Source organism: Chionomys nivalis, chromosome 7 (assembly GCF_950005125.1).
Source record: "Chionomys nivalis chromosome 7, mChiNiv1.1, whole genome shotgun sequence".
Taxonomy (NCBI): Eukaryota; Metazoa; Chordata; class Mammalia; order Rodentia; family Cricetidae; genus Chionomys; species Chionomys nivalis.
This window is the reverse complement of record NC_080092.1, coordinates 11,611,326-11,627,553: the sequence shown is the minus strand read 5'-3', so window position 1 is coordinate 11,627,553 and position 16,228 is coordinate 11,611,326.

Below are 16,228 nucleotides of genomic sequence, written 5' to 3'. Positions count from 1 at the left end.
AGCACTCAGGAGGCAGAGGCAGCTGGATCTCTGAGTTTGAGTTCCAGGACAGCCAGGCAGCCAGAGCTGTTAAGTAGAGAAACCCTGTCTCAAAAAAAGAAAAAAAAGACTCAAGGCCTAACAAAATGTACAAGATTCTGGGCGTTTAGAAAGTTACAGAATTCATAAGGCCCTCTCAAAGGCATATAGGCAGTAAACAATTGCTGGGCAGGAGGAAGCTCCCTGGTGGAACTGCCTGCAATGTAGCTGTCCTGTCCTCACCCACGCAGGAGTGGGCTTGCTGTGATGCAGCGTCGCAGGTCACCCACACTCAGGTGACGCCTTGGCCAAGTAATACCAATAAGTCACTTGGTTTTACCAAATTAAATTTGATTTGGGTGGAGTCATTTCTCTGACCCATCATGGTTCCCCTCATTGGAGTAAATAGATATTTGTTCTCGGGATCATGTAAGACATTCAGGCATTACGTTCAGTTATGTCATTTTTTTTAAAATATTTATTTATTATGTATACAATATTCTGTCTGTGTGTATGTCTGCAGGCCAGAAGAGGGCACCAGACCTCATTACAGATGGTTGTGAGCCACCATGTGGTTGCTGGGAATTGAACTCAGGACCTTTGGAAGAGCAGGCAGTGCTCTTAACCACTGAGCCATCTCTCCAACCCCCAGTTATGTCATTTTTTAAATTTAGTGCGTGTGCACTCACATGTTCACAGGTGTGTGCGATTGCTAGTGCACCTGTACATGTGTGTATGGAGCCAGGGGACATCCTCAGGTTTACCTTTCAAAAAATATATATATATAAAAATATATGGCATCTATACATATGGCAGGGTATGATGGCAGATGCCTTTAATTGCAGCATTAGAAAGGCCAAGACAAACAAATCTGTAAGAGTTCAAGGCTAGCGTAGTCTACATAGAGAGTTCCAGGCTAGCAAAGGCTATAATGACCCCTTGACTCAAAAAAAGTTAAAAATAATTCTAATTTGTATTTTGTTCCTACATGCACACTTACCAAATGCTGGAGTTATTCATGTGCACAGTTATACCCAGTTCTGCTGTCATGCCTTTTAAACTCCTTTAATGTGTAACCATTGTTCAATTTATGATAAATTTTGTCTGGTATATGTACAGCTTCCATTCACACTGCACACGGTAGGCAGGAAGACAGTGCAAAGCATGCTACAGTGTTAGTTTGATACCCGCAGATGCTCATGCTGGCCCTCCGTTCCAGCACCACCCATGTGAACTCTGATCTCGTGGTGAAAAGGGGCCAACCAATCTTCCTTCTTTTTCCCTTTTTGCTTTTTTGAAACAAGGTCTCATTTTGTAGTCTTGGCTGGTCTTGAACTCAGTATATGGCTGGTGATCTTCCTGCCTTAGCCTCCCAAATCCTGAGGTCACTGGCATAAGCATTCACTACATACAGCTCGATCATGTTTCTTTGCTGTGAGGTTTCTAGTCTACCCTTGTGCTTTGGTCTGGATATAGTTTAAATGAGTTGCCCAACAGACTCACATATTGGAGGCTTGGTCCCACGGTGGAAATATTCAGATGCAGCAGACAGCAGAGTTTATAAAAGTTAAGACCTAGACATTTGTAGACTCACTCTAGTAATCCCACACTTAGGAGGTGGTGTGTGTGCGTGCCATGAGTTCAAAGCCAGGTTGGGCTACATAGTCGGTTCCAGGGTCAGCTTGGGATACAGAATAAGACAATGTTTTTAAAAAAGAAGGAAGAGAGAGAGAGAGGTAAAAGGCTAAGTCCAGGGTGGCTCACACATAATTCCAACTCCAGGACACTGAGACAGGAGGGTCCTAAGTCCAGCACAGCCTGGGTCACATAGAAGGTTTGAATCTAGCCTAGACTACATGGGAAGGCCCTGTCTCAAAAAAAAAAAAAAAAAAAAAAAAAAAGACAGCCTAGGATTTTCGTTTTGTTTTAAAGTTTGTTGTTACAGTTTTGTTTAGTGTGTGTTTATATGTGGAGGCACACAGCACACGAGTACCATGGACTTGCGGGGGTTGGTTGTTTCTCTCCTTCGCTGTATGGGTCGGAGGGGGTCAAACTCAGGTCGTCAGGCCCAGTGCCAGTTTTCTATTTGTTTTCTTCTTCGTGTCTACGTATTTAGTGTGCGTGTGATTACGCATGCATGTGGAGTTCAGAGGGCAACTTTTAGAAGCTGGTTTTCCTCCTGAACCATGTGAGTTCTGGAGATTAAATTCAGGTCATCAGGTTTACTGGCAAGTGTTTTTCAATGCCTAGCCTGTCTCACCTGCCCTAGAAGGAGATTTGTAAGTCAACTAGGAGTGGATCCTCAGAAGGGATTTTGGAACTCCTGATGTGGGATGGCCCTCTGTATGCTGTGAATATGTTTTATTACCATTGGTTAGTAAGGAAGCTATTTTGGCCTATGGCAGGGCAGAATAGAGCAAAGCAGGAAATCCAAGCAGAGATAAAGGAGAAAAGAAGGTGGAGTCAGGGGGACACCGTGTAGCTGCTGAAGGAGAAAGACACCAGAATCTTACTGGTAAGCCACAGCCTCGTGACAATACACAGATTAATAGAAATGGGTTAATTTAAGATATAAGAGCTGGGTAGTAATATGCCTAAGCCATTGGCCAAGCAGTGTTGTAATTAATATGGTTTCTGTGTGATTATTCGGGTCTAGGTGGCTGGGAAATGAAGGCACAGTCTCCATTTACAGACCCCCAGCCTCTCTCCAGAGTCCATTTTCTAGAGGTCGTTTCTCCTTCTCACACACACTTTTAGTATTGCTGCCTGCCGTGGTGGTGTGACTCAACCAGCGGTTGGGGGGCCTCACCAGAACCAGCACAATGCTGCCTGGAGTTCCAGCCTCCAAAGGAAGAATGGGGTGGTGGGAATTTGTTCAAATATCTGTTTGCAGTTTGGCATAGTGGTACACTCCTCTACTCCCACAGAGCAAGTTTCAAATACAATATTTTGAATGTATGTTCTCAGTCTTGAGGAAGAAACAAAGAAAACATAAAACAAATATGGAACTCTAATTCATAACCATTTCCTCAGGCTCCTGAATTGAGGACAATTCTGAAGCTACTTTATATATTTCTAGGAAATTAGAAGTATATTGGGAAGATGGAAACCAGGTTTCTTTTGTTTTTTCAAGACAGGGTTTCTCTGTGTAATCCTAGCTCTCCTGGAACTCACTCTGTAGACCAGGCTGGCCTCAAACTCACAGAGATCACCTGCCTCTGCCTCCTGAGTGCTGACATTAGAGGAGTGGGCTATCATGCCTGGCTTGGAAACCAGGTTACAAATACAGAGAGGTGGAAGGATGAAACAAATCTGGCAATATTAGTTAAAACTGGAGATAGTGGGGGTCTGGAGAGATGGCTTAGTGGTTATGAGCACTGACTGTTCTTCACTTGTTCAATTCCCAGCCCCTACGTGATAGCTCACAACTGTCTGTAAGTCCAGTTCTAGGAGATCTGGCATCCTCACCAATGTACATAAAATTTTTTAAAAAGTCTTTTAAAAATAGCTAGGCAGCGTGGGCACTGCCTTTAATCCTAGCACTCCACTCAGGAGGCAGAGGCAGGTGGATTTCTGTAAGTTCGAGGCCAGCCTGCTCCACCGAGTGAGTTCCCAGACAGCCAGAACTACACAGAGAAACCTTGGCTCAGAAAACAAAAAACAAAAACAAAAAACTGGAGCTATCAGTGTAAACTCATGATACAAGTATGCTTACCCGTTTCCCATCTCCACCTCTAAGAGGGCCTAATATAACTTTAGTATTGATGAATAAACTATCATTCAGATTTTGCCTTCTAAATACATTTCAAATTGGATACTTAAAAAAAAAAAAACCCAAGCAAACAACAGATCATGAAGGTCTAGGAGTTCCTATTTTCTTTAGTATAATGAGTAGTCAAGGCCACCTCCTTTATAATGACGTTTGTTTGGAGCACAGCTCTGGAGGCTGGAACTCCAGGCAGCACTGCGTTGGCTCTGATGAGGGCCTTCTGCCCTTGGTCTCATCACACCATGGTAGGTAGTCACACTAAAAGCACGCGTGAGAGGGAGAAATAGCAAACTGTTTCCCAGCAACGCCACAGGCTGGAGGCTGTGGCTCAGTGTGGCACTCACCTAGTGTGCACAGGGTTTCTTTGTGTAGCTCTGGCTGTCCTGGAACTCAGAGATCCTCCTGCCTCAGCCTCCCGAGTGCTGGGATTAAAGGCGTGCTCTGCCGCTCGCTGCCTAGCTGTATTTTCTCTAAGGGGGCAGATCATCAAGTAAGCAAAATCAAGCATTTGTTAGTAATATCAGAGTATGGACAGACCTGCTTGTCTACAGCTTCTCCAGTAGAGGGAGCTGTGCTACTTTCACATTTTTTTACTATGCTAAACAATAAATGGTATACACAGAAAACAGAATTTATCATTTTAATTATATAATTCAGTAGTATTAAGCATATGTAAGTCTTAAATATATGGTTATGCAAACATAACCACCACCCATTTCCAGACCTTTGTACAACATCCCTTTAATCCCAGCACTTGGGAGGCAGAGGCAGGCGGATCGGGGATCTCTGTGAGTTCAAGGCCAGCCTGGTCTACAAGAGCTAGTTCCAGAATAGGCTCCAAAGCCACAGAGAAACCCTGTCTTGAAAAACAAAACAAAACAAAAAAAAAAAAAAAAAAAAAAAAAAAAGATTAAAAAGTAACTCCAGGGTTGGGTTGGGCATAGTGGTGTACACTCTTGAGTTTGAGGCCAGCCTGGTTTACAAAGCAAGTTTCAGGACAGCCAGTGCTGTCATATAGAGAAACCCTGTCTCAAAACAATAACAACAACAACAAAGTCATTCCAGGGCTGGAGAGGTGGTTCAGCAGCTAGGAACATTTACTACTCTTCCAGAGGACTCCAGTTATTTCCTCATGATTATCTTTAACTTTAGTTCTAGGAGAACCAGTTTTGGGGGGGATTTTTTTAGATAGGGATTCTCTGTGTAGCTTTGGAGTCTGTCCTGGAACTCACTCTGTAGACCAGACTGGCCTCAGACTCACAGAGATCTACCTGCCTCTGCATCCAAAGTGCTGGGTTTAAAGGTCTGCGCCATCACAACCCGGCCAAGTGATAAAAAATTTAAGAGTAGGTGTGTTTGTTCAACACTTTTAATCCCATTATTCTGGAGACAGACAGGCAGGTCCCTGTGAATTCAAGGCCAGCCTGGTCTACAAAGATTGTTCCAGGCCAACCAGGGATATAAAGAGAGGGACCCTGTCTCAAAAACAAAAATCTTAATAAGAAAAAAATAAAACCAGGGCCAGCAATATTGCTCAACAGGCAAAGATGCCTGCTGTTAAGCCTGACAATCTGAGTGCAATCTCTAGGACCCAAGCGGCAGCAATAAATAAATGAAAGTAAAAAGTAACCAACACACTCTGCCGCCCACCCCGGTCCTCAGAACATGTAGCTACAATCACGCATGAGCAGAACCGTGCAGATATGTGCCTGGCTTATGTCAGTTAGTGTGATGTTTAAAGAGTCGTGCACTTCACAGCATAGGTCAAGTTTACTTTGGACAACTGAATGCAAGTGGAACGATGTCATTCCAGAGCATTTGTGCCGCTTCTGCCTTCTCGCTGCACTGAACGGTGACGCTATAACTATTTGAATACAAGTTCTTGTCTTATTTTTGTTCCAGGTTCTCACTGTGTGGCCCTGGCTGTCCTGGAACACATTCTGTAGACCAGGCTGGCCTAGAATGCATAGAGCCACCTGCATCTGCCTCCCCAGTGTGTGGCACCATGACCAGTCTGCATGCAAGTTTTTGTCAGGACATATTTTTCTTTATCAATTTGGGTTTTTTTTTACCCCAGGGGGACTAGATAGGATCTTACTACCTAGTTCTGACTTGCCTTAAACTCATAGCAATCCTCCTGCCTCAGTCTACCAAGTTCCGGGCTTAGAGTATATGATATTACATGTTGCTATATCTTTCATTTTTTATATCTGAAAGAATTGTTGGCTCCATGATAATTACTATTTATTTTTATTATTTATTTATTTGTTGGTTTTTCAAGACAGGGTTTCTTTCTGTATCCCTGGCTGTCCTGGAATTTGCTCTGTATACCAGGCTGGCCTTGAAGTCACAGAGATCCATCTGCCTCTGCCTCCTGAGGACTGCACCACCACCACCAGCAGCAGCAGTTACTTTTGTGTTTCAGGTTTTGTTTTGTTTTGTTTTGTTTTGTTTTGTTTTTTGAGACAGGGTTTCTCTGTAGCTTTAGAGTCTGTCCTGGAACTAGCTCTTGTAGAGCAGGCTGGTCTCGAACTCACAGAGACCCACCTGCCTCTGCTTTCGAGTGCCAGTATTAAAGGTGTGCGCCACCACCACCAGTTACTTTTGTATTTTCTATAGTAGCTATTCCAGTAGGTGAGAATTGTGTCATTCTCCCCCTCAGGGTGGGCATCAAACCCAGGGTCATGTGCATACTGGGCAGTCGAGTGCTGTCCTCCTGAGCTGCCTCCCCAGCCTGTGATCTACTATAATCTTTTGTTTTTATTTTAAGATACATTTATTTTACATTATGAGCATTTTTCCTACATGCATGTCTATGTACCATGTGTGTGCCTGGTGCCCTGGGAGGCCAGAAGCATCGAATCCTAACGTCTAGGAACCAAATCTGGATGATGAGGGAAACTTGGGTCCCTCTGGGAGAGCCACAAGTATTCTAAACTGCTGAGCCATCTCTTCAGTCCCTGCCAAAAAAGTTTTGATTGGTAGCCCCCAGTAACTAATGAAATGGGACATACTACACGTAGTGATTGAAGATTTTCTTATCTTCTTTGGAGAAAATCTATTCAAGTCCCTTGTCCTCACTTTTGCGAAGTGTGCTAGAGACTGAGCCCAGGGCCTGTGCAAGCGTGTGCTCACTATTGAGACTGAGCCCAGGGCCTGTGCGAGCGTGTGCTCACTATTGAGACTGAGCCCAGGGCCCGTGCAAGCATGTGCTCACTATTGAGACGGAGCCCAGGGCCTGTGTGAGTGTGTGCTCACTATTGAGACGGAGCCCAGGGCCTGTATGAGCGTGTGCTCACTATTGAGACGGAGCCCAGGGCCTGTGTGAGCGTGTGCTCACTATTGAGAAGGAGCCCAGGGCCTGTGCGAGCATGTGCTCACTATTGAGACTGAGCCCAGGACCTGTGCGAGCGTGTGCTCACTATTGAGAAGGAGCCCAGGGCCTGTGCAAGCATGTGTTCACTATTGAGACTGAGTGCTGGGCCTGTGCAAGCGTGTGCTCACTATTGAGAAGGAGCCCAGGGCCTGTGCGAGCATGTGCTCACTATTGAGCTATGCCCCAGGACCCCTTTGTCATTTTCTTTCTACAAAGAAAAGGGAGGGATTGGTGGGGTGCCTTGCTTTGTTCCCAGCCTCATCACCTGAGTTTGAGCCCTAGGACCCTTATGGTAGGTGGAGAGAGCCGAGGACATACACTGTCCTCTGACCGCCACACAAGCACTGTAGCACACATGCGTGTGTGCGCACACACACATACACAATACTAATAAATAAAATTTGTTTTAAATGTGATACATCACTTTCTCCAGTCCTACTTGGATCGATCATAACATCATGGAGGAGGCAGGCAGCTGTCCCTCAGCCTGCCTCTGTTGCTCCCAGCTGCCATGGCCCACACCCACACTGGCCCCAAGTGATGGCTTCCCCTCCAGCCTTCCAACAGCCTCCAAAATGGTTTTTCAATTTACATCTGAAAAATTATGTCATGCAGTACAGCAGTTTGAAAAGTCTTGCTCAAAACGTCACGTCCACCCAGACATGCAGTCTGGTTTGAGATAACAGGCTTTGCAGATATAATTAAGAAAATATATATATGTATGTATATAAACATACATAATTAAGGGTCTTGAGAAGACGTCATGAATTTAGGTCAGACCTTAAACCCAGTGACTTTACAAAAACGTCTTTAGAGAAGTAGAAGGGGAGACTGGGGAACTGGCTTGGCCAGGAAATTGCTGGTCCTGCAAGCTTGTGGACCTGAGTTCAATCCTCAAAACCCATGCGAAAAGCAAAAAGCCAGACATGGTGGTGCCGCTTGCAGTTTCAGCAGGTGGGTCCCTTAATCACCAGCCAGTATAGACTATTCAGCAAGCTTCAGATTCCTGTGAGAGACCTGTCTGGAAAAACAAGGAGGGTAGGCAATGTGGCTCAGTGAGTAAGGACAACTGCTAACAAATATCATGACCTGAGTTCAGTTTCGGGGACCCACGTATTAAAAGGTTGGAACTGACTCCTACAAATTGTCCTCTGACCTCCATATGTCTATACACACAAAATAAGTATAAAAAATTTTTAAAAGCCACAAGGTGGCAGCACTCAGAAAGTAGGGACAGGCAGATCTCTGAGTTCAAGGCCAGCCTAATCTACGGAGTGAGTTCCTGGAGAACAAAGGCTACACAGAGAAACCCTGTCTGGGGAAAAAAAAGGAAAAAGAAAAAAAAGTTCCCGGTCAAGATGGTGGCACAGGCACAAACCATTTTGTCCCAGATTTGAGAGGCAGAGGCAGGTGGCTCTCTGTGAGTTCAAGACCATCCTGATCGACAGAGAAGAGCTCCAGCTCAGCTAGGGCTACACAAAGAAACCCCGTTTTGAAAAAAAAATAGATAAATAAATAAATAAATAAATAAATAAATAAATGAAAGATGACACTGGCTGTTACACTGAGAACAGTTCTACAACAGCAGGGACCGGTAACTGCTGAGCCTTGTTCCTGCCCCTTCCAAGGATGTAACCTGTTGGGTGCAGCGCTGTCTAGGCAGGCTGGCCCTGGCCCCTCCACTAGAAGCAGACTGATTTTCGCAGAGCATTGACCGCTGGCTCATGTGGTTTAGAATCCAGTGTGGCTGCCCTTGGGGATCTCTCAGGAGGGCAAGGGAAGAACCCAGAGTGCAAACGCCATTCACTCTGACACTTTCTTGAGCCTCGAGGACGAACTGTGTCCCTTCTGCCCACTGGGAAGTAATAATCCCACTCCAGGTACCACACCTCGTGTGTGTGCAAGCCTGCTATTCCTCGGTGGACTCACACGGGTGGCGTTGCAGTGGGATGTGGAAATGCCGGATTCCTGTCTCCTGAAGCTGGCTGGCACAATGACAACCTTTACTCAGAGGTACTGTACACACCTCTTACACAACCTTATATGATTGGTCATGAAAGACTTTGCCTCCCAGGGCCTATTTCCAGAAAGTATCCTCTTGCCTGACCTTCCCAGGATGTCGAGTCCCCCGTCACACCCCCACACCGCCGCCCCCCAAATCTTCCAGATCTAATGGATTCCTGCTGAGAACAGTGTGAATGCCGAGAGCCACGCTGCTGCTGCTGCTGCTGCTGCTGCTGCTGCTGCTGCTGCTGCTGCTGCTGCTCCTCCTCCTCCTCCAGCGTTAGGCGGAAGCTCAGGCCCCAAAGCCGCTTCCCTGCCACCCCAAGGAGGACTCAAGGACAAGGGCGAACGAAGCAGGGTCGCTCAAAGCTCCGCAGACGACCTGGGCGCTCGGAACAAAAGCACAGCGTTTCCAACTGCCTGTAAGCCGCCAGCGAAGGGAAGCATCAAGCGGCAGGTTCCGGAGTCCCTCACCGTCGCTGGTTTTGTTTCTTGAGATTGATTGCCCAGACTGCCCTGGTGCTCATTAGAAATCTAGACTGACCTCTCAATCCTCCTCCCTTGTCCTCCCAAGTGCCAGAATTACAGGCATGAGACATTGTACTAGAGGGACACTGACAGCCATACTGCAAGGGAGGAAACAAAAACACGGGGGCGGGGAAGTAAAATACCGTAACCTCGATTTTTCCATGCAAACATACTTTTTGGATTTTGTTTTTAGACAAGGTCTCATTAAGCCAAGGGTGTTAAAGCTTTACCACTACACTGTATCCCCATCCCTTACATTTTTTGAGCCAGAATTTCATGCAGCCCAGACTGTCCTCCAACTTGCTATGTTGTGGAAGGGGGCCTTGGTCATCCTTTCTCAATCTACCAAATGCTGAGATTACTGGCACACATCTGTTAGGTGTTAAGGAAAGTCAGGACAAATGACTGCCTGAGGTGCCCATCAACATGTCAAAGTGGATGCTGGCTAACTGCTCTCTCAGCTGGGTCCTGCACTTCTTACCTCACCCCGCTACCCCAAATGTCTCCAGCCCTGCGCTTCTCCCCGGTTCCCCATTGTCTTATTCCTACATAGCCCAGCCATTTTGGTCAAGCGCTCTCCTGACCTCTTGGTTCTTCTCCCTCTCCTGGTCTCCTCTCCTGTCCCTCACTCTTATCTTCAGCTCTGCCACCTCCCCTCCGTCCCCATCTCATGCCCTGGTTCAGTTTGGACCCTTCCAGGTGCCTCTGGTTGTACTCTCCCTCCTAACTACAAAAGAAACCTTCTCCTCAGCCATACCTAGGAATGGTCTGGATTAGAAGGATTCGGAGGGATGGTCTTGTTAGAGGAAGTGTGTCACTGGGGGTGGCCTTTGAGGTTTCAAAAGCCCACACCATGCCCGGTTCTTCAGTTTCTATCTCTCTCTTTCTCTCAGCCTGTGGATCAGGATGTAGCTCTCATCTCTACTGCTCCAGCACCATGCCGGCTACCATACTCCCAGTCACGATGCTAATGAACTAAACCTCTGAAGCAATAAGCAAGTCCCCAGTTAAATGCTTTCTTTTGTAAGAGTTGTCTTGGTTATGGTGTCTCTCCATAGCAACAGAACACTGACTAAGATCATGTTGAACAACTGTAGTTACCCACTTGCAAGGGTAGAAGCAGAAGGTTCAGGAGTTCAAAGTCAGCCTCAGCTGCAGCAGGAGTTTGAGGCTAGCTTAGGACAGATGAGATCCTAACGCATGGACTATAATATATTCGTTAGGTATAGTCTTTTCTTGTTTTTGAGGAACTCCTTCCTGTGTCAAACAGGCTTCTTTGTCAACAGAGGCCCAGGGAGGGAAGGTGCCATGGTATTCAGTCCAAACAGGCTCAGTTGACCCCATGGCTTTGACTTGAGCTCCACAGCAGCCAGATGCCACCTCCCCCAGCCATTCTTCAAGGCTGTTGAAACTTTCTATGGCCTAGCTCCTGGGCAAGGTTAGGCTTCTCTTCTGGACACCAGCATCACATGGTACATTTGTGGTATATTTCTGTCCAGAGGTCTCAACACTCCTCTGTCAGGGTTGAGGAAGCATCACACTTAGCTCCCCACAGGGAATTCTTCCTTGTTCTGTCTCCAGGCAAGGCCCCAGGTCCCTTCCTGTATGTGTGTCAATTAGGGCTCAGGGGGGCATAACCCTAGCAACTTGTGAGGTGGAGTCAGGAAGACCACAAACTCAAGGACAGTACGGGTGGCTTAGGCAGACCCTATTAAAACAACAAAGAGAAAACTAAAAGACAGCAAAGCCCACTGAGGGGGTAGCTCAGTAGTAGAACGTTTGCCCATCCTCTCGTCCTCGGAGTCCTGACTCACCCAGTTGCATGTGTTGCTGTAGGCAGCTGGGAGCCCAAGACAGGCATCTCCAGAGAAGGAAACAGTTAAGAGCAATGTGGTCCTGCACAGTGTGCCTTGCAGTGGACACAGAAGAGAATGTAACTGAACCCCAGCCCCTGAGATGGCATCGTCAGCGTGAACTCGGATATACAGCACCCGGATGCCGCTCCCGGGCCCCAGATGATAACTGCTATAGTCGTCTCCATCCCTGGTTTTCTGATTCACAGGTTGTCTACAGCCTCTCTAGGACCCCATGATCCGGTCCAAGCCCGGTCTTTGGGCCTCTGTGAGACGTCACCCTCTTTATACCTTTTCACTGCAAGGGACAGGGTGAGCTCCCCCCCTGAGCACCTTTGAAGCCAGACACTGGCCTCACCCCGAAAGTTCCATAGACTAATCTCCAGCATGTGCCTTGATACTGCCCTCCCTGGCCCAACTCTCACTTCTTTCTTCCCAGGCTTTGTGGCTTCGAGCTCTGGACTCCAAGGCCATGGCTCTTCTGACAAAGAGAGCCAGTCACTCTAGAAGTTATCACGGGGATCAGGTAGAGCTGCAGAGCTTACCACGTCCAGGCCCTTTAAACAGTCAATTTGGGGGCCTCTTAAACCCTCTGTGTTGAGGGGTTCTTCAGCTTCATTCTGGCTGGTCTTGGCACTAACCCTGTGCTCTAGGCCTTTGCCTTCATCTTTTGCCCGTATCTAATTCTGTGCTCAGCCTTAAGAAGGCTCCTTGAGGAGTTAGTCTGTTACCCAGAAGCCAGGAGCAGTTGGTTGAACTTTTATTTCAGAGCCAGGGAAAAACAAAAGCTAGTATACTTTAGAGCCAAGCTCAGAACGGACCCACGTCATATGCCTTTGGAGAAAGCACTTTGCTTTAACAAACCATTTCTGGGAAAGGGTAATAGGCAGAAAAAGCAGCCATTTGAGTTTTATTTTCAGCTACTGATGACAGTAACCACTGCAACTGAGCAGAGCTTGCCTCTCGTCAAGGTGAGAGTAAAGGTGCCCAAAAGGCTTCAGCCAGAAGGAACGGTTGCCAGGGTGGGTCCTACTGATGGGTGGTGCCTTATCAGGAGAGGGCAGCCAGGGAGAATAGCCCTCCAGGTAGACTCCTGTGGGATAGCACATTGTCAGGAGGACGCAGGGGCAGGGGTTGGACCGGGAAGGTTGAATCTGAGAAGGTTATCCACCAAGGGGAGGCCCAGATGAAATGTGTGAAAATCATACCTTCCTTGGAGAAGTGGAGGCCCGGGCCTCTGTATGGATGAGGGCAGGGACAACTCCAGTGCGCCATGATATTTAGGGCCGAAGGCAGGCAGGGAGTGGCGGAGTAGGTTGAAGGCTAGACTGTTTTTTCTCTACAACCACCCCAGAGTTACCCAGCTCCCTACCATGCTGTCTCCCACCCAAGGCTTGACCTACATTGGTTTTCAGGCCCCACGTGTGCCCAGGGCTCTGCCAGGGCATTAAAGGGGAGTCGGGACCTGAAGAGGAAACCATCTGGAGACAAGAAGTGATCCAGAGAGTGTTATCTGATGACCCAGAGATGAAAGGGTGGGGGGGGGCAAGCCTGGGGTGCTCGGTGTGGACACTCAGAGGGCCTTGAGCCCTTCCAGAGCACAGTTTGTATTCCAAGTGGGAGAGAAACAAGAAACGAAAGCCAAAGAAGGACGCCAAAGGTGCAGTGACCAGTCCGCAGGCCATGGGGCTTGACAGGAACAAGACAGCAATTGGCTTCCAATCAGCTCACTGGCAGCTGGAGTCCTGTGGAAACACTCGCCCCTCCCCCAGCCCCTTCAGCTGCTCCTCTGTGAGAATCCTTAGAGAGCCACAGGAGGACAACTGCTGAGCTTTGATGATTACCCAGAACACTCTGGCTTAGCGGGGTGAGCCCAGGCAGGACTGGGGAGCTAGGAGGGGTTATAGTGCCAGCCACGGTGTAAGAGGCCTGAGTTTGTAAACACTGTCAAGCTGTTTCAACACCCCCTGCCTCTACTTTTGGAATACTAGAATTATTTCTGTTTTGGGTGTGTGTGTTTAAAACAGAATCCCACAGAGCTCAGGCTGGCAATATACCCACTATGCAGATGAGGCTGGCTTTGAAGTCTTTGAAGCCCTTGCCTCCTCCTCCCAAGTGTTGGGATTACTCCACCCATTTTGCTTTGTAGAGAAAAGGTCTCATTGTACAACCTAGGCTATTCTCAATTCTCACAGTCTTCCTGCCTCATAGGGAGTCCAAGGCCAGCCTGACCCCACCCCCACCCAGAGTATGAGGATTACAGGCATGTGTCACCACACCCTGCTTTTTAAATCTTTATTATTTATTATTATTATTTATTATCTCACTTTGTGGCCCCTCTGGCCTGGAACTCACTATATAGACCAGGCCAGTATCGCCACACCTAGCCCTGTTTTTCTTTTCTTTCTTTTTTTTTTTAAAAGATTTCTTTATTATGTATATAGTATTTTGCCTGCATGTGTACCTGCACCCCAGAAGAGGGCACCAGATCTCATTATAGATGATTGTGAGCTACCATGTGGTTGCTGGGAATTGAACTCAGGACCCCTGAAAGAAGAGTCAGTGCTCTTAACCGTTGAGCCATCTCTCCAGCCCCCCCCCACTATTCTTTTTTAAAGATTTATTTATGTATGTATACAGTGTTCTGCTACATGCCAGAAGAGGGCACTAGATCTCATTATAGATGGTTGTGAGCCACCATGTAGTTGCTGGGGATTGAACTCAGAACCTCTGGAAGAGCAGATAGTACAGGTAACCTCTGAGCCATTACTTCAGCCCCGGCCTTGCTATTTTTGATAAATAGTTTGTTTGTTTTTGTTTTTGAGACAGGGTTTCTCTGTGTAACAGCCCTAACTGTTCTGGAACTAGCTCTGTAGACCAAGTTGGCCTTGAACCCACAGAGATCCGCCTGCCTCTTCCTCCTGAGCACTGAGATTAAAGGTGTGCGCCACCGCTGCCTGGCACTTACATAGTTTCTATTCGGAAGCCTTCTCCATACATCTGGGAGGAGGGTGAGAAGGTTGATCCAGTGTGAACTAAATTCAGGAGCATGTTTGTATTGGTTAATTTTCTACTGCCGTGATAAAACACCATGGCCAAGGCAACTTGTAGAAGGAAGTTGACTTGGACTTATGTTTCCAGAATAAGAGTTTGCCACAGCAGGGAATCATGGCAGCAGGCAGCAGGCAGCAGGCACAGCAGCAGGAACGGGAAACAGCGCTCACATCTCGACCGTGAGGACTAAGGAGAGAGAGCAACTGGAAATGTCAGAAATCTTTAACCTCTCAAAGCATCCCTTGTGTGGCATACTTTCTCCAACATGGCCATACTTCCTAACTTTCCCCGAACAATTCCAGCAAGTGGGGACCAAGCTGAGCCCATGGAGAACATTCTCATTCAATCCATTACAATGTACAATAAGGCAAACTGTGTTTTCTAAGTGAACTTTTGTGGAAATCCCCTGTTTACCATCTTATGCCTATACATAAGCGGGCATGCATATGACTAAAATCAGCTGCATTATGGGAAAGGGCCTGCACAGTGAGCAAAGCTGCCAGTCAAAATAGAGAAGCACCCAAACCACACACCCTGGTAACTAATGAACCTCACAGAGGAAAGCTCCACTCGGGTGACCTGCTGTAGTAGGAGCTGCAGGCTGCGTCCTGCCACCCGGCTAGCTTTACACCCGAAATAATTTCACGGAAACTGTATTCTTTTAAATACTGCCTGGCCCGTTATCTGTAGCCTCTTACTGGCTAACTCTCACATCTTGATTAACCCATTTCTAATAATCTGTGTAGCACCACGAGGTGGTGGCTTACCAGGAAGGATCTTAACCTACATCCATCTTGGAGAGAGAGCTATAGCGTCTGCCTCACTTCCCTTCTTCCCAGCATTCTGTTCTGTCTTCTCCACCCACCTAAGGGCTGACTTATCAAAGGCCAAGGCAGTTTCTTTATTAACCAATGAAAGTAACACATAGACCCTTCTCCATCAACCTGCCGTTACCCTCTGTAGTGCATCTGGCTTGTTCTTGGGTTTGAATAAAGTTTCATTGCCACTTTTACAAATCTGTGTCTTTATTTCAATTCCCTGAAAAAGGATCAAGAACCTGGAAACACCTGGTTCAGACCCTGACCACTGGTAAACCTTGGGATGCTGAGGCAGGAGGTCTCTTATGAGTTCAAGAGTTACATAGTGAAATACTATTAAAAAAATAATAATAAAATGAAGTCGGGCGGTGGTGGCGCATGCCTTTAATCCCAGCACTCAGGAGACAGAGGCAGGCAGATCTCTGTGAGTTCGAGGCCAGCCTGGTCGACAAGAGCTAGTTCCAGGACAGGCTCCAAAGCTACAGAGAAACCTTGTCTTACAAAACCGATAAAGTAAATAAACAAAAATAAAACGTGCATATATATTATTTTCTCCTAAAATGGCTACCTATTGTAGTCAACGTTGGCTTTGAAATCTTAGTTCTCCGATCTCTGAGATTACAATTATGTATTACCATGTGTGTTTATATGTGTTAATTGATTTTTTAAAAATATAAGATCTTTATTGGTTCTGTGCTTTGAAAATAGCTTCCACAATATTTATTTAATTCTTATGTGTTCGGGTGTTTTGCCTGCATGTATGTTTGTGGAGCACCTGGTACTCAGGGAGGCCATAAGAGGGCATCAG